The 23,089-nt window shown below is 52.3% G+C and overlaps 7 non-coding genes across 7 annotated transcripts; 4 read left to right on the top strand and 3 right to left on the bottom strand.

Annotated features, from left to right (window-relative positions):
* The first annotated feature begins 4,632 nt into the window (after positions 1 to 4,632).
* TRNAW-CCA (transfer RNA tryptophan (anticodon CCA)) lies at positions 4,633 to 4,704 on the top strand. The gene has a single exon. It is a non-coding gene; the product is annotated as a tRNA-Trp (tRNA).
* Positions 4,705 to 9,416: 4,712 nt separating this feature from the next.
* On the top strand, positions 9,417 to 9,488 carry TRNAW-CCA (transfer RNA tryptophan (anticodon CCA)). The gene has a single exon. It is a non-coding gene; the product is annotated as a tRNA-Trp (tRNA).
* A 71-nt stretch (positions 9,489 to 9,559) lies between these two features.
* On the bottom strand, positions 9,560 to 9,630 carry TRNAG-GCC (transfer RNA glycine (anticodon GCC)). The gene has a single exon. It is a non-coding gene; the product is annotated as a tRNA-Gly (tRNA).
* A 2,321-nt stretch (positions 9,631 to 11,951) lies between these two features.
* TRNAG-GCC (transfer RNA glycine (anticodon GCC)) lies at positions 11,952 to 12,022 on the bottom strand. Its single transcript has one exon. It is a non-coding gene; the product is annotated as a tRNA-Gly (tRNA).
* A 1,705-nt stretch (positions 12,023 to 13,727) lies between these two features.
* Positions 13,728 to 13,801, top strand: TRNAN-GUU (transfer RNA asparagine (anticodon GUU)). The gene has a single exon. It is a non-coding gene; the product is annotated as a tRNA-Asn (tRNA).
* Positions 13,802 to 18,965: 5,164 nt separating this feature from the next.
* Positions 18,966 to 19,036, bottom strand: TRNAG-GCC (transfer RNA glycine (anticodon GCC)). Its single transcript has one exon. It is a non-coding gene; the product is annotated as a tRNA-Gly (tRNA).
* A 1,706-nt stretch (positions 19,037 to 20,742) lies between these two features.
* On the top strand, positions 20,743 to 20,816 carry TRNAN-GUU (transfer RNA asparagine (anticodon GUU)). The gene has a single exon. It is a non-coding gene; the product is annotated as a tRNA-Asn (tRNA).
* The last annotated feature ends 2,273 nt before the right edge of the window (positions 20,817 to 23,089 follow it).

The following is a 23,089-nucleotide window of genomic DNA, read 5'->3' on the forward strand; positions in this document are numbered from 1 at the left end:
CGGGAATCGAACCCGGGCCTCCCGCGTGGCAGGAGAGAATTCTACCACTGAACCACCAATGCTTCACTTACATAGGCTGAGCAGAGAGCCCTGCCGTAGACAGTAGTGATGAGGCCCATGCATTCGCATTGGACACCTATGAACAAAGTTTGCATGGCAAGCCTTGGACTGCCAAACGTTCACATGCTGATGGCAGGAATCAGATGCAGGAGACTGAAACTATGAATGTTTCTGCTTTTGCTAAGGACAGTGGTTTGGGGCCAGTGTTGTGCTTGACAGAGCACGACATCAGCCTGCTCTCTGGCTGCTCCCGGGAGAAGTGGCTGACAGAAAGCACCCTCCAGACCACCAGCAATCTTGTGTTTCACAACATGCCACTGTCACTGGACTTTCCTTCTGGGAAAGCCTAGTCACTGACCTGGCCAGATTCCCTGTCCTCCCCAAAATCCTGGGGAGAAACGGGCAGAGTTCTGCGCCCTGCGCCCTCTTTCGCGTCCCTAACGCGCTCCCAACGCGCCCTACAGCCCTGGTCGGGCACAGCCCTGGTCGGGCTCATACCACTGGGGCCTCTGCCGAGGAAGAGCCCCGGAAGCCTAGGGCCAGGCCTATTGCACAGGCATCTTAGACCAGGCCATTCCGGGATTGCTGTGTTTCACGTCCTGCCCTTCAACACTCCTGGGAGGGCTTTCCCTGAGAACCCTCATGTCTCTGCCCTCCCAGGAGGCTGTGGTTCTATGCAAAATAGGGGGTGCACCACGGGCCGTCCCCTTTCCTCTCTCTCGCCAATATCTTTCACCAAAGCTGAGCCCTGCAGGTAAATGTATCTATCTGGCTGAGGGGACAGGGAGGGCCTTTGCCTGCAGTCTTATAAGCCAGAGTGCAGAGAAGGCAGCAGCTCTGGGACCGGGATTCTGCTCAAGGACATATCTAACATGCCACAGTGGAGCTGAGATGGGCAAGACACGTGTCTCACAGGCTGGCAGCACACCAAGACAGTGGCAGGAAACTATGCTAACAAGGAAAGAGAAAAGTCACGTGTCTCGTGGCCTTCCCACCATTAGACAGTAGTCTGCGCAAGAAAACATCCAACAGTGACAGGACAACCAAGCAAATGACAAACGCCGTGCTGAATAAAGTCATCTTACATGACATTTCGTACAAAGGCCCAGATCATGGGGATGATCGCGCAGCAGAAGCAGCAAGTATCAGAGCCACCGAACCTGGGGTGAGTTACACGAGGAGAAAGGGCGACATGGGGACAGGGGCTATGGGCTTAGGGAACAGCTACCACAATGCAACCTCGGGTGTGGGGATGCCACTCATTGCGGGTACTGCCCTGGGATTTCCTTTTAGAAAGAATCGCTGGTTAAAGTGTAGTGCACAAAAAACCCAACTCCTCGATTACACTATTAGATAACATCCTTTAACTGCCCCACCCACCCTGTGTGAGTCTCACCCACTTCCCGCCTGCTCCCTCTAGTCTGAGAGTTGTATCTCCACAAAAAACACACAGTGGGGCTCAATGAGCTGCTCATGTCTGGCATGGACACCTAAGCAGTGCTGGATTCACAACCTGAAAGCCTGCAAAGGAAAGTGTGCCCGGCAGAAGATAAGCTGCCTGGCAACTCAGAACCTTCTTCTAAGAGAAGTAAGACATGTCACAATGGAGTCTAAGCCTACCTGTCTTATGCCAGGACCTTAGAGCTGCAGGCAGGAGCACAAAGGTAAAAACATATATTGAGTCCCAACACGCTCACTGCGGTGGTTGGTCTCTGTGGCGCAATCGGTTAGCGCGTTCGGCTGTTAACCAAAAGGTTGGTGGTTCAAACCCACCCAGGGACGTATGCTTTTGCCTACATCAAGTCCTGAATTAAAACACAGCTGTCTGGCTTTGCTCTTAGAGCTCTCGCTTTGCCTGCGTGACATGCTCTATCTCAACATTTCTATCTTCTCTCATCTCTTCACCTCTAGTCATTTCCACCAATAGGACTGGAAACGGGACATCAAGTCCTGAATTAAAACACAGCTGTCTGGCTTTGCTCTTAGAGCTCTCGCTTTGCCTGCGTGACATGCTCTATCTCAACATTTCTATCTTCTCTCATCTCTTCACCTCTAGTCATTTCCACCAATAGGACTGGAAACGGGACACCAAGCCTTCTACTTTAACCACAGGCGTACTGAGGGCCAATAACAGGCACAGAAGCATTTCTTGATCCGGGGCTGAGAACTGCATGCACAGGGACCTCGTGGCGCAACGGTAGCGCGTCTGACTCCAGATCAGAAGGTTGTGTGTTCAAATCACGTCGGGGTCACTCTTTGACATTTTTTTCCCCACCAAGTCTATATCTCTGACTTCTAAAGCAAAGCCAAAAGAAGGGCGCTTTGCATTGGCCGGGAATCGAACCCGGGCCTCCCGCGTGGCAGGCGAGAATTCGACCACTGAACCACCAATGCTTCACTTACATAGCCTGAGCAGAGAGCCCTGCCGTAGACAGTAGTGACGAGGCCCATGCATTCGCATGGGACACCTATGAACAAAGTTTGCATGACAAGCCTTGGACTGCCAAACGTTCACATGCTGATGGCAGGAATCAGATGCAGGAGACTGAAACTATGAATGTTTCTGCTTTTGCTAAGGACAGTGGTTTGGGGCCAGTATTGTGCTTGACAGAGCACGACATCAGCCTGCTCTCTGGCTGCTCCCGGGAGAAGTGGCTGACAGAAAGCACCCTCCAGACCACCAGCAATCTTGTGTTTCACAACATGCCACTGTCACTGGACTTTCCTTCTGGGAAAGCCTAGTCACTGACCTGGCCAGATTCCCTGTCCTCCCCAAAATCCTGGGGAGAAACGGGCAGAGTTCTGCGCCCTGCGCCCTCTTTCGCGTCCCTAACGCGCTCCCAACGCGCCCTACAGCCCTGGTCGGGCACAGCCCTGGTCGGGCTCATACCACTGGGGCCTCTGCCGAGGAAGAGCCCCGGAAGCCTAGGGCCAGGCCTATTGCACAGGCATCTTAGACCAGGCCATTCCGGGATTGCTGTGTTTCACGTCCTGCCCTTCAACACTCCTGGGAGGGCTTTCCCTGAGAACCCTCATGTCTCTGCCCTCCCAGGAGGCTGTGGTTCTATGCAAAATAGGGGGTGCACCACGGGCCGTCCCCTTTCCTCTCTCTCGCCAATATCTTTCACCAAAGCTGAGCCCTGCAGGTAAATGTATCTATCTGGCTGAGGGGCCAGGGAGGGCCTTTGCCTGCAGTCTTACAAGCCAGAGTGCAGAGAAGGCAGCAACTCTGGGACCGGGACTCTGCTCAAAGACATATCTAACATGCCACAGTGGAGCTGAGATGGGCAAGACACGTGTCTCACAGGCTGGCAGCACACCAAGACAGTGGCAGGAAACTATGCTAACAAGGAAAGAGAAAAGTCACGTGTCTCGTGGCCTTCCCACCATTAGACAGTAGTCTGCGCAAGAAAACATCCAACAGTGACAGGACAACCAAGCAAATGACAAACGCCGTGCTGAATAAAGTCATCTTACATGACATTTCGTACAAAGGCCCAGATCATGGGGATGATCGCGCAGCAGAAGCAGCAAGTATCAGAGCCACCGAACCTGGGGTGAGTTACACGAGGAGAAAGGGCGACATGGGGACAGGGGCTATGGGCTCAGGGAACAGCTACCACAATGCAACCTCGGGTGTGGGGATGCCACTCATTGCGGGTACTGCCCTGGGATTTCCTTTTAGAAAGAATCGCTGGTTAAAGTGTAGTGCACAAAAAACCCAACTCCTCGATTACACTATTAGATAACATCCTTTAACTGCCCCACCCACCCTGTGTGAGTCTCACCCACTTCCCGCCTGCTCCCTCTAGTCTGAGAGTTGTATCTCCACAAAAAACACACAGTGGCGCTCAATGAGCTGCTCATGTCTGACATGGACACCTAAGCAGTGCTGGATTCACAACCTGAAAGCCTGCAAAGGAAAGTGTGCCCGGCAGAAGATAAGCTGCCTGGCAACTCAGAACCTTCTTCTAAGAGAAGTAAGACATGTCACAATGGAGTCTAAGCCTACCTGTCTTATGCCAGGACCTTAGAGCTGCAGGCAGGAGCACATAGGTAAAAACATATATTGAGTCCCAACACGCTCACTGTGGTGGTTGGTCTCTGTGGCGCAATTGGTTAGCGCGTTTGGCTGTTAACTGAAAGGTTGGTGGCTCAAGCCCACCCAGGGACGTATGCTTTTGCCTACATCAAGTCCTGAATTAAAACACAGCTGTCTGGCTTTGCTCTTAGAGCTCTCGCTTTGCCTGCGTGACATGCTCTATCTCAACATTTCTATCTTCTCTCATCTCTTCACCTCTAGTCATTTCCACCAATAGGACTGGAAACGGGACATCAAGTCCTGAATTAAAACACAGCTGTCTGGCTTTGCTCTTAGAGCTCTCGCTTTGCCTGCGTGACATGCTCTATCTCAACATTTCTATCTTCTCTCATCTCTTCACCTCTAGTCATTTCCACCAATAGGACTGGAAACGGGACACCAAGCGTTCTACTTTAACCGCAGGCGTACTGAGGGCCAATAAAAGGCACAGAAGCATTTCTTGATCCGGGGCTGAGAACTGCATGCACAGGGACCTCGTGGCGCAACGGTAGCGCGTCTGACTCCAGATCAGAAGGTTGCGTGTTCAAATCACGTCGGGGTCACTCTTTGACATTTTTTTCCCCACCAAGTCTATATCTCTGACTTCTAAAGCAAAGCCAAAAGAAGGGCGCTTTGCATTGGCCGGGAATCGAACCCGGGCCTCCCGCGTGGCAGGAGAGAATTCTACCACTGAACCACCAATGCTTCACTTACATAAGCTGAGCAGAGAGCCCTGCTGTAGACAGTAGTGATGAGGCCCATGCATTCGCATGGGACACCTATGAACAAAGTTTGCATGGCAAGCCTTGGACTGCCAAACGTTCACATGCTGATGGCAGGAATCAGATGCAGGAGACTGAAACTATGAATGTTTCTGCTTTTGCTAAGGACAGTGGTTTGGGGCCAGTATTGTACTTGACAGAGCACGACATCAGCCTGCTCTCTGGCTGCTCCCGGGAGAAGTGGCTGACAGAAAGCACCCTCCAGACCACCAGCAATCTTGTGTTTCACAACATGCCACTGTCACTGGACTTTCCTTCTGGGAAAGCCTAGTCACTGACCTGGCCAGATTCCCTGTCCTCCCCAAAATCCTGGGGAGAAACGGGCAGAGTTCTGCGCCCTGCGCCCTCTTTCGCGCCCCCAACGCGCTCCCAACGCGCCCTACAGCCCTGGTCGGGCACAGCCCTGGTCGGGCTCATACCACTGGGGCCTCTGCCGAGGAAGAGCCCCGGAAGCCTAGGGCCAGGCCTATTGCACAGGCATCTTAGACCAGGCCATTCCGGGTTTGCTGTGTTTCACGTCCTGCCCTTCAACACTCCTGGGAGGGCTTTCCCTGAGAACCCTCATGTCTCTGCCCTCCCAGGAGGCTATGGTTCTATGCAAAATAGGGGGTGCACCACGGGCCGTCCCCTTTCCTCTCTCTCGCCAATATCTTTCACCAAAGCTGAGCCCTGCAGGTAAATGTATCTATCTGGCTGAGGGGCCAGGGAGGGCCTTTGCCTGCAGTCTTATAAGCCAGAGTGCAGAGAAGGCAGCAGCTCTGGGACCGGGACTCTGCTCAAAGACATATCTAACATGCCACAGTGGAGCTGAGATGGGCAAGACACGTGTCTCACAGGCTGGCAGCACACCAAGACAGTGGCAGGAAACTATGCTAACAAGGAAAGAGAAAAGTCACGTGTCTCGTGGCCTTCCCACCATTAGACAGTAGTCTGCGCAAGAAAACATCCAACAGTGACAGGACAACCAAGCAAATGACAAACGCCGTGCTGAATAAAGTCATCTTACATGACATTTCGTACAAAGGCCCAGATCATGGGGATGATCGCGCAGCAGAAGCAGCAAGTATCAGAGCCACCGAACCTGGGGTGAGTTACACGAGGAGAAAGGGCGACATGGGGACAGGGGCTATGGGCTAAGGGAACAGCTACCACAATGCAACCTCGGGTGTGGGGATGCCACTCATTGCGGGTACTGCCCTGGGATTTCCTTTTAGAAAGAATCGCTGGTTAAAGTGTAGTGCACAAAAAACCCAACTCCTCGATTACACTATTAGATAACATCCTTTAACTGCCCCACCCACCCTGTGTGAGTCTCACCCACTTCCCGCCTGCTCCCTCTAGTCTGAGAGTTGTATCTCCACAAAAAACACACAGTGGGGCTCAATGAGCTGCTCATGTCTGGCATGGACACCTAAGCAGTGCTGGATTCACAACCTGAAAGCCTGCAAAGGAAAGTGTGCCCGGCAGAAGATAAGCTGCCTGGCAACTCAGAACCTTCTTCTAAGAGAAGTAAGACATGTCACAATGGAGTCTAAGCCTACCTGTCTTATGCCAGGACCTTAGAGCTGCAGGCAGGAGCACAAAGGTAAAAACATATATTGAGTCCCAACACGCTCACTGCGGTGGTTGGTCTCTGTGGCGCAATCGGTTAGCGCGTTCGGCTGTTAACCAAAAGGTTGGTGGTTCAAACCCACCCAGGGACGTATGCTTTTGCCTACATCAAGTCCTGAATTAAAACACAGCTGTCTGGCTTTGCTCTTAGAGCTCTCGCTTTGCCTGCGTGACATGCTCTATCTCAACATTTCTATCTTCTCTCATCTCTTCACCTCTAGTCATTTCCACCAATAGGACTGGAAACGGGACATCAAGTCCTGAATTAAAACACAGCTGTCTGGCTTTGCTCTTAGAGCTCTCGCTTTGCCTGCGTGACATGCTCTATCTCAACATTTCCATCTTCTCTCATCTCTTCACCTCTAGTCATTTCCACCAATAGGACTGGAAACGGGACACCAAGCCTTCTACTTTAACCACAGGCGTACTGAGGGCCAATAACAGGCACAGAAGCATTTCTTGATCCGGGGCTGAGAACTGCATGCACAGGGACCTCGTGGCGCAACGGTAGCGCGTCTGACTCCAGATCAGAAGGTTGTGTGTTCAAATCACGTCGGGGTCACTCTTTGACATTTTTTTCCCCACCAAGTCTATATCTCTGACTTCTAAAGCAAAGCCAAAAGAAGGGCGCTTTGCATTGGCCGGGAATCGAACCCGGGCCTCCCGCGTGGCAGGCGAGAATTCGACCACTGAACCACCAATGCTTCACTTACATAGCCTGAGCAGAGAGCCCTGCCGTAGACAGTAGTGACGAGGCCCATGCATTCGCATGGGACACCTATGAACAAAGTTTGCATGACAAGCCTTGGACTGCCAAACGTTCACATGCTGATGGCAGGAATCAGATGCAGGAGACTGAAACTATGAATGTTTCTGCTTTTGCTAAGGACAGTGGTTTGGGGCCAGTATTGTGCTTGACAGAGCACGACATCAGCCTGCTCTCTGGCTGCTCCCGGGAGAAGTGGCTGACAGAAAGCACCCTCCAGACCACCAGCAATCTTGTGTTTCACAACATGCCACTGTCACTGGACTTTCCTTCTGGGAAAGCCTAGTCACTGACCTGGCCAGATTCCCTGTCCTCCCCAAAATCCTGGGGAGAAACGGGCAGAGTTCTGCGCCCTGCGCCCTCTTTCGCGTCCCTAACGCGCTCCCAACGCGCCCTACAGCCCTGGTCGGGCACAGCCCTGGTCGGGCTCATACCACTGGGGCCTCTGCCGAGGAAGAGCCCCGGAAGCCTAGGGCCAGGCCTATTGCACAGGCATCTTAGACCAGGCCATTCCGGGATTGCTGTGTTTCACGTCCTGCCCTTCAACACTCCTGGGAGGGCTTTCCCTGAGAACCCTCATGTCTCTGCCCTCCCAGGAGGCTGTGGTTCTATGCAAAATAGGGGGTGCACCACGGGCCGTCCCCTTTCCTCTCTCTCGCCAATATCTTTCACCAAAGCTGAGCCCTGCAGGTAAATGTATCTATCTGGCTGAGGGGCCAGGGAGGGCCTTTGCCTGCAGTCTTACAAGCCAGAGTGCAGAGAAGGCAGCAACTCTGGGACCGGGACTCTGCTCAAAGACATATCTAACATGCCACAGTGGAGCTGAGATGGGCAAGACACGTGTCTCACAGGCTGGCAGCACACCAAGACAGTGGCAGGAAACTATGCTAACAAGGAAAGAGAAAAGTCACGTGTCTCGTGGCCTTCCCACCATTAGACAGTAGTCTGCGCAAGAAAACATCCAACAGTGACAGGACAACCAAGCAAATGACAAACGCCGTGCTGAATAAAGTCATCTTACATGACATTTCGTACAAAGGCCCAGATCATGGGGATGATCGCGCAGCAGAAGCAGCAAGTATCAGAGCCACCGAACCTGGGGTGAGTTACACGAGGAGAAAGGGCGACATGGGGACAGGGGCTATGGGCTCAGGGAACAGCTACCACAATGCAACCTCGGGTGTGGGGATGCCACTCATTGCGGGTACTGCCCTGGGATTTCCTTTTAGAAAGAATCGCTGGTTAAAGTGTAGTGCACAAAAAACCCAACTCCTCGATTACACTATTAGATAACATCCTTTAACTGCCCCACCCACCCTGTGTGAGTCTCACCCACTTCCCGCCTGCTCCCTCTAGTCTGAGAGTTGTATCTCCACAAAAAACACACAGTGGCGCTCAATGAGCTGCTCATGTCTGACATGGACACCTAAGCAGTGCTGGATTCACAACCTGAAAGCCTGCAAAGGAAAGTGTGCCCGGCAGAAGATAAGCTGCCTGGCAACTCAGAACCTTCTTCTAAGAGAAGTAAGACATGTCACAATGGAGTCTAAGCCTACCTGTCTTATGCCAGGACCTTAGAGCTGCAGGCAGGAGCACATAGGTAAAAACATATATTGAGTCCCAACACGCTCACTGTGGTGGTTGGTCTCTGTGGCGCAATTGGTTAGCGCGTTTGGCTGTTAACTGAAAGGTTGGTGGCTCAAGCCCACCCAGGGACGTATGTTTTTGCCTACATCAAGTCCTGAATTAAAACACAGCTGTCTGGCTTTGCTCTTAGAGCTCTCGCTTTGCCTGCGTGACATGCTCTATCTCAACATTTCTATCTTCTCTCATCTCTTCACCTCTAGTCATTTCCACCAATAGGACTGGAAACGGGACATCAAGTCCTGAATTAAAACACAGCTGTCTGGCTTTGCTCTTAGAGCTCTCGCTTTGCCTGCGTGACATGCTCTATCTCAACATTTCTATCTTCTCTCATCTCTTCACCTCTAGTCATTTCCACCAATAAGACTGGAAACGGGACACCAAGCCTTCTACTTTAACCGCAGGCGTACTGAGGGCCAATAAAAGGCACAGAAGCATTTCTTGATCCGGGGCTGAGAACTGCATGCACAGGGACCTCGTGGCGCAACGGTAGCGCGTCTGACTCCAGATCAGAAGGTTGCGTGTTCAAATCACGTCGGGGTCACTCTTTGACATTTTTTTCCCCACCAAGTCTATATCTCTGACTTCTAAAGCAAAGCCAAAAGAAGGGCGCTTTGCATTGGCCGGGAATCGAACCCGGGCCTCCCGCGTGGCAGGCGAGAATTCTACCACTGAACCACCAATGCTTCACTTACATAAGCTGAGCAGAGAGCCCTGCTGTAGACAGTAGTGATGAGGCCCATGCATTCGCATGGGACACCTATGAACAAAGTTTGCATGGCAAGCCTTGGACTGCCAAACGTTCACATGCTGATGGCAGGAATCAGATGCAGGAGACTGAAACTATGAATGTTTCTGCTTTTGCTAAGGACAGTGGTTTGGGGCCAGTATTGTACTTGACAGAGCACGACATCAGCCTGCTCTCTGGCTGCTCCCGGGAGAAGTGGCTGACAGAAAGCACCCTCCAGACCACCAGCAATCTTGTGTTTCACAACATGCCACTGTCACTGGACTTTCCTTCTGGGAAAGCCTAGTCACTGACCTGGCCAGATTCCCTGTCCTCCCCAAAATCCTGGGGAGAAACGGGCAGAGTTCTGCGCCCTGCGCCCTCTTTCGCGCCCCCAACGCGCTCCCAACGCGCCCTACAGCCCTGGTCGGGCACAGCCCTGGTCGGGCTCATACCACTGGGGCCTCTGCCGAGGAAGAGCCCCGGAAGCCTAGGGCCAGGCCTATTGCACAGGCATCTTAGACCAGGCCATTCCGGGTTTGCTGTGTTTCACGTCCTGCCCTTCAACACTCCTGGGAGGGCTTTCCCTGAGAACCCTCATGTCTCTGCCCTCCCAGGAGGCTATGGTTCTATGCAAAATAGGGGGTGCACCACGGGCCGTCCCCTTTCCTCTCTCTCGCCAATATCTTTCACCAAAGCTGAGCCCTGCAGGTAAATGTATCTATCTGGCTGAGGGGCCAGGGAGGGCCTTTGCCTGCAGTCTTACAACCCAGAGTGCAGAGAAGGCAGCAGCTCTGGGACCGGGACTCTGCTCAAAGACATATCTAACATGCCACAGTGGAGCTGAGATGGGCAAGACACGTGTCTCACAGGCTGGCAGCACACCAAGACAGTGGCAGGAAACTATGCTAACAAGGAAAGAGAAAAGTCACGTGTCTCGTGGCCTTCCCACCATTAGACAGTAGTCTGCGCAAGAAAACATCCAACAGTGACAGGACAACCAAGCAAATGACAAACGCCGTGCTGAATAAAGTCATCTTACATGACATTTCGTACAAAGGCCCAGATCATGGGGATGATCGCGCAGCAGAAGCAGCAAGTATCAGAGCCACCGAACCTGGGGTGAGTTACACGAGGAGAAAGGGCGACATGGGGACAGGGGCTATGGGCTCAGGGAACAGCTACCACAATGCAACCTCGGGTGTGGGGATGCCACTCATTGCGGGTACTGCCCTGGGATTTCCTTTTAGAAAGAATCGCTGGTTAAAGTGTAGAGCACAAAAAAACCTACTCCTCGATTACACTATTAGATAACATCCTTTAACTGCCCCACCCACCCTGTGTGAGTCTCACCCACTTCCCGCCTGCTCCCTCTAGTCTGAGAGTTGTATCTCCACAAAAAACACACAATGGGGCTCAATGAGCTGCTCATGTCTGACATGGACACCTAAGCAGTGCTGGATTCACAACCTGAAAGCCTGCAAAGGAAAGTGTGCCCGGCAGAAGATAAGCTGCCTGGCAACTCAGAACCTTCTTCTAAGAGAAGTAAGACATGTCACAATGGAGTCTAAGCCTACCTGTCTTATGCCAGGACCTTAGAGCTGCAGGCAGGAGCACAAAGGTAAAAACATATATTGAGTCCCAACACACTCACTGCGGTGGTTGGTCTCTGTGGCGCAATCGGTTAGCACGTTCGGCTGTTAACTGAAAGGCTGGTGGTTCAAGCCCACCCAGGGACGTATGCTTTTGCCTACATCAAGTCCTGAATTAAAACACAGCTGTCTGGCTTTGCTCTTAGAGCTCTCGCTTTGCCTGCGTGACATGCTCTATCTCAACATTTCTATCTTCTCTCATCTCTTCACCTCTAGTCATTTCCACCAATAGGACTGGAAACGGGACATCAAGTCCTGAATTAAAACACAGCTGTCTGGCTTTGCTCTTAGAGCTCTCGCTTTGCCTGCGTGACATGCTCTATCTCAACATTTCTATCTTCTCTCATCTCTTCACCTCTAGTCATTTCCACCAATAGGACTGGAAACGGGCCACCAAGCCTTCTACTTTAACCACAGGCGTACTGAGGGCCAATAAAAGGCACAGAAGCATTTCTTGATCCGGGGCTGAGAACTGCATCCACAGGGACCTCGTGGCGCAACGGTAGCGCGTCTGATTCCAGATCAGAAGTTTGCGTGTTCAAATCACGTCGGGGTCACTCTTTGACATTTTTTTCCCCACCAAGTCTATATCTCTGACTTCTAAAGCAAAGCCAAAAGAAGGGCGCTTTGCATTGGCCGGGAATCGAACCCGGGCCTCCCGCGTGGCAGGCGAGAATTCTACCACTGAACCACCAATGCTTCACTTACATAGGCTGAGCAGAGAGCCCTGCCGTAGACAGTAGTGATGAGGCCCATGCATTCGCATGGGACACCTATGAACAAAGTTTGCATGGCAAGCCTTGGACTGCCAAACGTTCACATGCTGATGGCAGGAATCAGATGCAGGAGACTGAAACTATGAATGTTTCTGCTTTTGCTAAGGACAGTGGTTTGGGGCCAGTGTTGTGCTTGACAGAACACGACATCAGCCTGCTCTCTGGCTGCTCCCGGGAGAAGTGGCTGACAGAAAGCACCCTCCAGACCACCAGCAATCTTGTGTTTCACAACATGCCACTGTCACTGGACTTTCCTTCTGGGAAAGCGTAGTCACTGACCTGGCCAGATTCCCTGTCCTCCCCAACATCCTGGGGAGAAACGGGCAGAGTTCTGCGCCCTGCGCCCTCTTTCGCGTCCCTAACGCGCTCCCAACGCGCCCTACAGCCCTGGTCGGGCACAGCCCTGGTCGGGCTCATACCACTGGGGCCTCTGCCGAGGAAGAGCCCCGGAAGCCTAGGGCCAGGCCTATTGCACAGGCATCTTAGACCAGGCCATTCCGGGATTGCTGTGTTTCACGTCCTGCCCTTCAACACTCCTGGGAGGGCTTTCCCTGAGAACCCTCATGTCTCTGCCCTCCCAGGAGGCTGTGGTTCTATGCAAAATAGGGGGTGCACCACGGGCCGTCCCCTTTCCTCTCTCTCGCCAATATCTTTCACCAAAGCTGAGCCCTGCAGGTAAATGTATCTATCTGGCTGAGGGGCCAGGGAGGGCCTTTGCCTGCAGTCTTACAAGCCAGAGTGCAGAGAAGGCAGCAACTCTGGGACCGGGACTCTGCTCAAAGACATATCTAACATGCCACAGTGGAGCTGAGATGGGCAAGACACGTGTCTCACAGGCTGGCAGCACACCAAGACAGTGGCAGGAAACTATGCTAACAAGGAAAGAGAAAAGTCACGTGTCTCGTGGCCTTCCCACCATTAGACAGTAGTCTGCACAAGAAAACATCCAACAGTGACAGGACAACCAAGCAAATGACAAACGCCGTGCTGAATAAAGTCATCTTACATGACATTTCGTACAAAGGCCCAGATCATGGGGATGATCGCGCAGCAGAAGCAGCAAGTATCAGAGCCACCGAACCTGGGGTGAGTTACACGAGGAGAAAGGGCGACATGGGGACAGGGGCTATGGGCTCAGGGAACAGCTACCACAATGCAACCTCGGGTGTGGGGATGCCACTCATTGCGGGTACTGCCCTGGGATTTCCTTTTAGAAAGAATCGCTGGTTAAAGTGTAGAGCACAAAAAACCCTACTCCTCGATTACACTATTAGATAACATCCTTTAACTGCCCCACCCACCCTGTGTGAGTCTCACCCACTTCCCGCCTGCTCCCTCTAGTCTGAGAGTTGTATCTCCACAAAAAATACACAATGGGGCTCAATGAGCTGCTCATGTCTGACATGGACACCTAAGCAGTGCTGGATTCACAACCTGAAAGCCTGCAAAGGAAAGTGTGCCCGGCAGAAGATAAGCTGCCTGGCAACTCAGAACCTTCTTCTAAGAGAAGTAAGACATGTCACAATGGAGTCTAAGCCTACCTGTCTTATGCCAGGACCTTAGAGCTGCAGGCAGGAGCTCAAAGATAAAAACTATATTGAGTCCCAACACGCTCACTGCGGTGGTTGGTCTCTGTGGCGCAATCGGTTAGCGCGTTCGGCTGTTAACCGAAAGGTTGGTGGTTCAAGCCCACCCAGGGACGTATGCTTTTGCCTACATCAAGTCCTGAATTAAAACACAGCTGTCTGGCTTTGCTCTTAGAGCTCTCGCTTTGCCTGCGTGACATGCTCTATCTCAACATTTCTATCTTCTCTCATCTCTTCACCTCTAGTCATTGCCACCAATAGGACTGGAAACGGGACATCAAGTCCTGAATTAAAACACAGCTGTCTGGCTTTGCTCTTAGAGCTCTCGCTTTGCCTGCGTGACATGCTCTATCTCAACATTTCTATCTTCTCTCATCTCTTCACCTCTAGTCATTTCCACCAATAGGACTGGAAACGGGCCACACAGCCTTCTACTTTAACCACAGGCGTACTGAGGGCCAATAAAAGGCACAGAAGCATTTCTTGATCCGGGGCTGAGAACTGCATGCACAGGGACCTCGTGGCTCAACGGTAGCGCTGCTGACTCCAGATCAGAAGGTTGCGTGTTCAAATCACGTCGGGGTCCCTCTTTGACATTTTTTTCCCCACCAAGTCTATATCTCTGACTTCTAAAGCAAAGCCAAGAGAAGGGCGCTTTGCATTGGCCGGGAATCAAACCCGGGCCTCCCGCGTGGCAGGCGAGAATTCTACCACTGAACCACCAATGCTTCACTTACATAGGCTGAGCAGAGAGCCCTGCCGTAGACAGTAGTGATGAGGCCCATGCATTCGCATGGGACACCTATGAACAAAGTTTGCATGGCAAGCCTTGGACTGCCAAACGTTCACATGCTGATGGCAGGAATCAGATGCAGGAGACTGAAACTATGAATGTTTCTGCTTTTGCTAAGGACAGTGGTTTGGGGTCAGTGTTGTGCTTGACAGAGCACGACATCAGCCTGCTCTCTGGCTGCTCCCGGGAGAAGTGGCTGACAGAAAGCACCCTCCAGACCACCAGCAATCTTGTGTTTCACAACATGCCACTGTCACTGGACTTTCCTTCTGGGAAAGCCTAGTCACTGACCTGGCCAGATTCCCTGTCCTCCCCAAAATCCTGGGGAGAAACGGGCAGAGTTCTGCGCCCTGCGCCCTCTTTCGCGTCCCTAACGCGCTCCCAACGCACCCTACAGCCCTGGTCGGGCACAGCCCTGGTCGGGCTCATACCACTGGGGCCTCTACCGAGGAAGAGCCCCGGAAGCCTAGGGCCAGGCCTATTGCACAGGCATCTTAGACTAGGCCATTCCGGGATTGCTGTGTTTCACGTCCTGCCCTTCAACACTCCTGGGAGGGCTTTCCCTGAGAACCCTCATGTCTCTGCCCTCCCAGGAGGCTATGGTTCTATGCAAAATAGGGGGTGCACCACGGGCCGTCCCCTTTCCTCTCTCTCGCCAATATCTTTCACCAAAGCTGAGCCCTGCAGGTAAATGTATCTATCTGGCTGAGGGGCCAGGGAGGGCCTTTGCCTGCAGTCTTACAAGCCAGAGTGCAGAGAAGGCAGCAACTCTTGGACCGGGACTCTGCTCAAAGACATATCTAACATGCCACAGTGGAGCTGAGATGGGCAAGACACGTGTCTCACAGGCTGGCAGCACACCAAAACAGTGGCAGGAAACTATGCTAACAAGGAAAGAGAAAAGTCATGTGTCTCGTGGCCTTCCCACCATTAGACAGTAGTCTGCGCAAGAAAACATCCAACAGTGACAGGACAACCAAGCAAATGACAAACGCCGTGCTGAATAAAGTCATCTTACATGACATTTCGTACAAAGGCCCAGATCATGGGGATGATCGCGCAGCAGAAGCAGCAAGTATCAGAGCCACCGAACCTGGGGTGAGTTACACGAGGAGAAAGGGCGACATGGGGACAGGGGCTATGGGCTCAGGGAACAGCTAACACAATGCAACCTCGGGTGTGGGGATGCCACTCATTGCGGGTACTGCCCTGGGATTTCCTTTTAGAAAGAATCGCTGGTTAAAGTGTAGAGCACAAAAAACCCAACTCCTCGATTACACTATTAGATAACATCCTTTAACTGCCCCACCCACCCTGTGTGAGTCTCACCCACTTCCCGCCTGCTCCCTCTAGTCTGAGAGTTGTATCTCCACAAAAAACACACAGTGGGGCTCAATGAGCTGCTCATGTCTGACATGGACACCTAAGCAGTGCTGGATTCACAACCTGAAAGCCTGCAAAGGAAAGTGTGCCCGGCAGAAGATAAGCTGCCTGGCAACTCAGAACCTTCTTCTAAGAGAAGTAAGACATGTCACAATGGAGTCTAAGCCTACCTGTCTTATGCCAGGACCTTAGAGCTGTAGGCAGGAGCACAAAGGTAAAAACATATATTGAGTCCCAACACGCTCACTGCGGTGGTTGGTCTCTGTGGCGCAATCGGTTAGCGCGTTCGGCTGTTAACCGAAAGGTTGGTGGTTTAAGCCCACCCAGGGACGTATGCTTTTGCATACATCAAGTCCTGAATTAAAACACAGCTGTCTGGCTTTGCTCTTAGAGCTCTCGCTTTGCCTGCGTGACATGCTCTATCTCAACATTTCTATCTTCTCTCATCTCTTCACCTCTAGTCATTTCCACCAATAGGACTGGAAACGGGACACCAAGCCTTCTACTTTAACCACAGGCGTACTGAGGGCCAATAAAAGGCACAGAAGCATTTCTTGATCCGGGGCTGAGAACTGCATGCACAGGGACCTCGTGGCGCAATGGTAGCGCGTCTGACTTCAGATCAGAAGGTTGTGTGTTCAAATCACGTCGGGGTCACACTTTGACATTTTTTTCCCCACCAAGTCTATATCTCTGACTTCTAAAGCAAAGCCAAAAGAAGGGCGCTTTGCATTGGCCAGGAATCGAACCCGGGCATCCCGCGTGGCAAGCGAGAATTATACCACTGAACCACCAATGCTTCACTTACATAGGCTGAGCAGAGAGCCCTGCCGTAGACAGTAGTGACGAGGCCCATGCATTCGCATGGGACACCTATGAACAAAGTTTGCATGGCAAGCCTTGGACTGCCAAACGTTCACATGCTGATGGCAGGAATCAGATACAGGAGACTGAAACTATGAATGTTTCTGCTTTTGCTAAGGACAGTGGTTTGGGGCCAGTGTTGTGCTTGACAGAGCACGACATCAGCCTGCTCTCTGGCTGCTCCCGGGAGAAGTGGCTGACAGAAAGCACCCTCCAGACCACCAGCAATCTTGTGTTTCACAACATGCCACTGTCACTGGACTTTCCTTCTGGGAAAGCCTAGTCACTGACCTGGCCTGATTCCCTGTCCTCCCCAAAATCCTGGGGAGAAACGGGCAGAGTTCTGCGCCCTGCGCCCTCTTTCGCGTCCCTAACGCGCTCCCAACGCACCCTACAGCCCTGGTCGGGCTCATACCACTGGGGCCTCTGCCGAGGAAGAGCCCCGGAAGCCTAGGGCCAGGCCTATTGCACAGGCATCTTAGACCAGGCCATTCCGGGATTGCTGTGTTTCACGTCCTGCCCTTCAACACTCCTGGGAGGGCTTTCCCTGAGAACCCTCATGTCTCTGCCCTCCCAGGAGGCTGTGGTTCTATGCAAAATATGGGGTGCACCACGGGCCGTCCCCTTTCGTCTCTCTCGCCAATATCTTTCACCAAAGCTGAGCCCTGCAGGTAAATGTATCTATCTGGCTGAGGGGCCAGGGAGGGCCTTTGCCTGCAGTCTTACAAGCCAGAGTGCAGAGAAGGCAGCAGCTCTGGGACCGGGACTCTGCTCAAAGACATATCTAACATGCCACAGTGGAGCTGAGATGGGCAAGACACGTGTCTCACAGGCTGGCAGCACACCAAGACAGTGGCAGGAAACTATGCTAACAAGGAAAGAGAAAAGTCACGTGTCTCGTGGCCTTCCCACCATTAGACAGTAGTCTGCGCAAGAAAACATCCAACAGTGACAGGACAACCAATCAAATGACAAACGCCGTGCTGAATAAAGTCATCTTACATGACATTTCGTACAAAGGCCCAGATCATGGGGATGATCGCGCAGCAGAAGCAGCAAGTATCAGAGCCACCGAACCTGGGGTGAGTTACACGAGGAGAAAGGGCGACATGGGGACAGGGGCTATGGGCTCAGGGAACAGCTACCACAATGCAACCTCGGGTGTGGGGATGCCACTCATTGCGGGTACTGCCCTGGGATTTCCTTTTAGAAAGAATCGCTGGTTAAAGTGTAGTGCACAAAAAAACCAACTCCTCGATTACACTATTAGATAACATCCTTTAACTGCCCCACCCACCCTGTGTGAGTCTCACCCACTTCCCGCCTGCTCCCTCTAGTCTGAGAGTTGTATCTCCACAAAAAACACACAGTGGGGCTCAATGAGCTGCTCATGTCTGACATGGACACCTAAGCAGTGCTGGATTCACAACCTGAAAGCCTGCAAAGGAAAGTGTGCCCGGCAGAAGATAAGCTGCCTGGCAACTCAGAACCTTCTTCTAAGAGAAGTAAGACATGTCACAATGGAGTCTAAGCCTACCTGTCTTATGCCAGGACCTTAGAGCTGCAGGCAGGAGCACAAAGGTAAAAACATATATTGAGTCCCAACACGCTCACTGTGGTGGTTGGTCTCTGTGGCGCAATCGGTTAGCGTGTTTGGCTGTTAACCGAAAAGTTGGTGGTTCAAGCCCACCCAGGGACGTATGCTTTTGCCTACATCAAGTCCTGAATTAAAACACAGCTGTCTGGCTTTGCTCTTAGAGCTCTCACTTTGCCTGCGTGACATGCTCTATCTCAACATTTCTATCTTCTCTCATCTCTTCACCTCTAGTCATTTCCACCAATAGGACTGGAAACGGGACATCAAGTCCTGAATTAAAACACAGCTGTCTGGCTTTGCTCTTAGAGCTCTCGCTTTGCCTGCGTGACATGCTCTATCTCAACATTTCTATCTTCTCTCATCTCTTCACCTCTAGTCATTTCCACCAATAGGACTGGAAACGGGACACCAAGCCTTCTACTTTAACCACAGGCGTACTGAGGGCCAATAAAAGGCACAGAAGCATTTCTTGATCCGGGGCTGAAAACTGCATGCACAGTGACCTCGTGGCGCAACGGTAGCGCGTCTGACTCCAGATCAGAAGGTTGCGTGTTCAACTCACGTCGGGGTCACTCTTTGACATTTTTTTCCCCACCAAGTCTATATCTCTGCCTTCTAAAGCAAAGCCAAAAGAAGGGCGCTTTGCATTGGCCGGGAATCGAACCCGGGCCTCCCGCGTGGCAGGCGAGAATTCTACCACTGAACCACCAATGCTTCACTTACATAAGCTGAGCAGAGAGCCCTGCCGTAGACAGTAGTGATGAGGCCCATGCATTCGCATGGGACACCTATGAACAAAGTTTGCATGGCAAGCCTTGGACTGCCAAACGTTCACATGCTGATGGCAGGAATCAGATGCAGGAGACTGAAACTATGAATGTTTCTGCTTTTGCTAAGGACAGTGGTTTGGGGCCAGTGTTGTGCTTGACAGAGCACGACATCAGCCTGCTCTCTGGCTGCTCCCGGGAGAAGTGGCTGACAGAAAGCACCCTCCAGACCACCAGCAATCTTGTGTTTCACAACATGCCACTGTCACTGGACTTTCCTTCTGGGAAAGCCTAGTCACTGACCTGGCCAGATTCCCTGTCCTCCCCAAAATCCTGGGGAGAAATGGGCAGAGTTCTGCGCCCTGCGCCCTCTTTCGCATCCCTAACGCGCTCCCAACGCGCCCTACAGCCCTGGTCGGGCACAGCCCTGGTCGGGCTCATACCACTGGGGCCTCTGCCGAGGAAGAGCCCCGGAAGCCTAGGGCCAGGCCTATTGCACAGGCATCTTAGACCAGGCCATTCCGGGATTGCTGTGTTTCACGTCCTGCCCTTCAACACTCCTGGGAGGGCTTTCCCTGAGAACCCTCATGTCTCTGCCCTCCCAGGAGGCTGTGGTTCTATGCAAAATAGGGGGTGCACCACGGGCCGTCCCCTTTCCTCTCTCTCGCCAATATCTTTCACCAAAGCTGAGCCCTGCAGGTAAATGTATCTATCTGGCTGAGGGGCCAGGGAGGGCCTTTGCCTGCAGTCTTACAAGCCAGAGTGCAGAGAAGGCAGCAACTCTGGGACCGGGACTCTGCTCAAAGGCATATCTAACATGCCACAGTGGAGCTGAGATGGGCAAGACACGTGTCTCACAGGCTGGCAGCACACCAAGACAGTGGCAGGAAACTATGCTAACAAGGAAAGAGAAAAGTCACGTGTCTCGTGGCCTTCCCACCATTAGACAGTAGTCTGCGCAAGAAAACATCCAACAGTGACAGGACAACCAAGCAAATGACAAACGCCGTGCTGAATAAAGTCATCTTACATGACATTTCGTACAAAGGCCCAGATCATGGGGATGATCGCGCAGCAGAAGCAGCAAGTATCAGAGCCACCGAACCTGGGGTGAGTTACACGAGGAGAAAGGGCGACATGGGGACAGGGGCTATGGGCTTAGGGAACAGCTACCACAATGCAACCTCGGGTGTGGGGATGCCACTCATTGCGGGTACTGCCCTGGGATTTCCTTTTAGAAAGAATCGCTGGTTAAAGTGTAGTGCACAAAAAACCCAACTCCTCGATTACACTATTAGATAACATCCTTTAACTGCCCCACCCACCCTGTGTGAGTCTCACCCACTTCCCGCCTGCTCCCTCTAGTCTGAGAGTTGTATCTCCACAAAAAACACACAGTGGGGCTCAATGAGCTGCTCATGTCTGGCATGGACACCTAAGCAGTGCTGGATTCACAACCTGAAAGCCTGCAAAGGAAAGTGTGCCCGGCAGAAGATAAGCTGCCTGGCAACTCAGAACCTTCTTCTAAGAGAAGTAAGACATGTCACAATGGAGTCTAAGCCTACCTGTCTTATGCCAGGACCTTAGAGCTGCAGGCAGGAGCACAAAGGTAAAAACATATATTGAGTCCCAACACGCTCACTGCGGTGGTTGGTCTCTGTGGCGCAATCGGTTAGCGCGTTCGGCTGTTAACCGAAAGGTTGGTGGTTCAAGCCCACCCAGGGACGTATGCTTTTGCCTACATCAAGTCCTGAATTAAAACACAGCTGTCTGGCTTTGCTCTTAGAGCTCTCGCTTTGCCTGCGTGACATGCTCTATCTCAACATTTCTATCTTCTCTCATCTCTTCACCTCTAGTCATTTCCACCAATAGGACTGGAAACGGGACATCAAGTCCTGAATTAAAACACAGCTGTCTGGCTTTGCTCTTAGAGCTCTCGCTTTGCCTGCGTGACATGCTCTATCTCAACATTTCTATCTTCTCTCATCTCTTCACCTCTAGTCATTTCCACCAATAGGACTGGAAACGGGACACCAAGCCTTCTACTTTAACCACAGGCGTACTGAGGGCCAATAACAGGCACAGAAGCATTTCTTGATCCGGGGCTGAGAACTGCATGCACAGGGACCTCGTGGCGCAACGGTAGCGCGTCTGACTCCAGATCAGAAGGTTGTGTGTTCAAATCACGTCGGGGTCACTCTTTGATATTTTTTTCCCCACCAAGTCTATATCTCTGACTTCTAAAGCAAAGCCAAAAGAAGGGCGCTTTGCATTGGCCGGGAATCGAACCCGGGCCTCGCGCGTGGCAGGCGAGAATTCTACCACTGAACCACCAATGCTTCACTTACATATCCTGAGCAGAGAGCCCTGCCGTAGACAGTAGTGACGAGGCCCATGCATTCGCATGGGACACCTATGAACAAAGTTTGCATGGCAAGCCTTGGACTGCCAAACGTTCACATGCTGATGGCAGGAATCAGATGCAGGAGACTGAAACTATGAATGTTTCTGCTTTTGCTAAGGACAGTGGTTTGGGGCCAGTATTGTGCTTGACAGAGCATGACATCAGCCTGCTCTCTGGCTGCTCCCGGGAGAAGTGGCTGACAGAAAGCACCCTCCAGACCACCAGCAATCTTGTGTTTCACAACATGCCACTGTCACTGGACTTTCCTTCTGGGAAAGCCTAGTCACTGACCTGGCCAGATTCCCTGTCCTCCCCAAAATCCTGGGGAGAAACGGTCAGAGTTCTGCGTCCTGCGCCCTCTTTCGCGTCCCTAACGCGCTCCCAACGCGCCCTACAGCCCTGGTCGGGCACAGCCCTGGTCGGGCTCATACCACTGGGGCCTCTGCCGAGGAAGAGCCCCGGAAGCCTAGGGCCAGGCCTATTGCACAGGCATCTTAGACCAGGCCATTCCGGGATTGCTGTGTTATACGTCCTGCCCTTCAACACTCCTGGGAGGGCTTTCCCTGAGAACCCTCATGTCTCTGCCTATTCCAGGAGGCTGTGGTTCTATGCAAAATAGGGGGTGCACCACGGGCCGTCCCCTTTCCTCTCTCTCGCCAATATCTTTCACCAAAGCTGAGCCCTGCAGGTAAATGTATCTATCTGGCTGAGGGGCCAGGGAGGGCCTTTGCCTGCAGTCTTATAAGCCAGAGTGCAGAGAAGGCAGCAGCTCTGGGACCGGGACTCTGCTCAAAGACATATCTAACATGCCACAGTGGAGCTGAGATGGGCAAGACACGTGTCTCACAGGCTGGCAGCACACCAAGACAGTGGCAGGAAACTATGCTAACAAGGAAAGAGAAAAGTCACGTGTCTCGTGGCCTTCCCACCATTAGACAGTAGTCTGCGCAAGAAAACATCCAACAGTGACAGGACAACCAAGCAAATGACAAACGGCGTGCTGAATAAAGTCATCTTACATGACATTTCGTACAAAGGCCCAGATCATGGGGATGATCGCGCAGCAGAAGCAGCAAGTATCAGAGCCACCGAACCTGGGGTGAGTTACACGAGGAGAAAGGGCGACATGGGGACAGGGGCTATGGGCTCAGGGAACAGCTACCACAATGCAACCTCGGGTGTGGGGATGCCACTCATTGCGGGTACTGCCCTGGGATTTCCTTTTAGAAAGAATCGCTGGTTAAAGTGTAGTGCACAAAAAAAACAACTCCTCGATTACACTATTAGATAACATCCTTTAACTGCCCCACCCACGCTGTGTGAGTCTCACCCACTTCCCGCCTGCTCCCTCTAGTCTGAGAGTTGTATCTCCACAAAAAACACACAGTGGGGCTCAATGAGCTGCTCATGTCTGACATGGACACCTAAGCAGTGCTGGATTCACAACCTGAAAGCCTGCAAAGGAAAGTGTGCCCGGCAGAAGATAAGCTGCCTGGCAACTCAGAACCTTCTTCTAAGAGAAGTAAGACATGTCACAATGGAGTCTAAGCCTACCTGTCTTATGCCAGGACCTTAGAGCTGCAGGCAGGAGCACAA

The sequence above is a fragment of the Pleurodeles waltl genome, unplaced genomic scaffold, assembly GCF_031143425.1.
Source record: "Pleurodeles waltl isolate 20211129_DDA unplaced genomic scaffold, aPleWal1.hap1.20221129 scaffold_214, whole genome shotgun sequence".
Taxonomy (NCBI): domain Eukaryota; kingdom Metazoa; phylum Chordata; class Amphibia; order Caudata; family Salamandridae; genus Pleurodeles; species Pleurodeles waltl.